This window comes from Lithobates pipiens, unplaced genomic scaffold, assembly GCF_037356315.1.
Source record: "Lithobates pipiens isolate NorthernLeopardFrog02 unplaced genomic scaffold, aLitPip1_a1.2 Scaffold_19, whole genome shotgun sequence".
Lineage (NCBI taxonomy): Eukaryota > Metazoa > Chordata > Amphibia > Anura > Ranidae > Lithobates > Lithobates pipiens.
Genome location: NW_027507764.1, coordinates 13,974,023 through 13,975,877, shown reverse-complemented (window position 1 = coordinate 13,975,877; position 1,855 = coordinate 13,974,023).

Below are 1,855 nucleotides of genomic sequence, written 5' to 3'. Positions count from 1 at the left end.
CTCCCCTTGTCTGAGTTTTTATTACTGATATGGATTTTTTTTTTTTTTTCGTCCTGTGCAGTGGCCCTTCTATAGAACATTATATGGAATATAATACACATTATACAGCTTCCATTCTCTAATCTGCAGTTATTTGTTGTGTTAATCCTCATTGGAGTATGGAGAGTTTCTTTTTTTCGCCTCTCGCTCTCTCTCTCTCGTTGCATGCTCACATCGGTCCCTACCCTCAAGGAGCCCATGATCCAAGGTCCCCATTCATATACTAGGGTCAATTTTGGACAGAAGCCTTCGATGAGCCACCGAGGCGCATAATTGTGAAGTGGAAGGAAAATGATGAATGGCTTTTCAAATTTTTTTTTTTTTTAAATAAATATGTGAAAAGTGTGTGGGGTACATTTGTATGGCTCCCCTTTTTCCTTTAAAAGTCCCTCCTAAACTTGGGATGTGTGTTATACGCCGATAAATAAGGTAGATTTAGGTCTGGACTGTGACTGGGCCATCCTAACACATGAATATACTTTGATCTAAACTATTCCATTGTAGCTCTGGCTGGATGTTTCGGGTCGTTGTCCTGCTGGAAGGTGAACCTCCGCCCCGTTCTCAGGTCTTTTGCAGATTCTAACAGGTTTTCTTCTAAGATTGTCCTGTATTTGACTCCATCCATCTTCCCATCAACTCTGACCAGCTTCCCTGTCCTTGCTGAAGAAAAGCATCCCCACCACATGATGCTGCCACCACCATGTTTCACAGTGGGGATGGTGTGTTCCGGGTAATGTGCAGTGTTCGTTTTCTACCACACATAGCGTTGCATTTAGACCAAAAATTTCTGACCAGATCACCTTCTTCCACATGTTTTCTGTGTCCCCCACATGGCTTTTCACAAACTACAAACAGGACTTCTTATGACTTTCTTTCTCCAATGTCTTTCTTCTTGTCACTCTTCCATAAAGGGCAGATTTGTGGAGAGACGACTAATAGTTGTCCTGTGGACAGATTCTCCCCCCTGAGCTGTGGATCTCTGCAGCTCCTCCAGAGTTACCATGGACCTCTTGGCTCTTCTCTGAATGCTCTCCTTGCCCGGCCTGGTCAGTTTAGGTGGACGGCCATGTCTTGGTAGGTTTGCAGTTGTGCCATACTCTTTCCATTTTCAGATGATGGATTGAACAGAGCTCTGAGATGTTCAAAGCTTGTTTTTTTTTTTTTTTTTTTTATACAACCTAACCTTGTTTTAACCACTTAAGGACCGAGCCTTTCTGAGATTTGTTGTTTACAATTTAAAAACAATCTTTTTTCTTTTTTTTTTGCTAGAAAATTACTTAGAACCATTATACTTTATTTATTATTTTTTTTTTTTTCTAACACCCTAGAGAATAAAATGGCGGTCGTTGCAATACTTTCTGTCGCACCGTATTTGCACAGCAGTCTTACAAGTGCACTTTTCTTTTGGAACAAATGCACATTTTATTTAATTAAAAAATAAGACAACAGTAACGTTGGCTTTTTATATTGTGAAAGATAATGTTAGGACGAGTAAATTGATACCCATCATGTCACGCTTCAAAATTGCGCCCGCTCATGAAATGGCGACAAACTTTTACTCTTAAGCTCCATAGGCGACTTTTAAAAAATTCTGCAGGTTGCATGTTTTGAGTTGGAGGAGGTCTAGGGCTAGAATTATTGCTCTCGCTCTACTGGTGATACCTCACATGTGTGGTTTGAGCACCGTTTTCATATGTGTGTGCTACTCACTTATGCGTTTGCTTCTGCACGCGAGCTCGTCAGGACGGGGCACATTAAAGAGAAAATTTTTTTTTTTTTTAATTTTACCTTTTTTATTTTTTACAGTTTTAAAAGA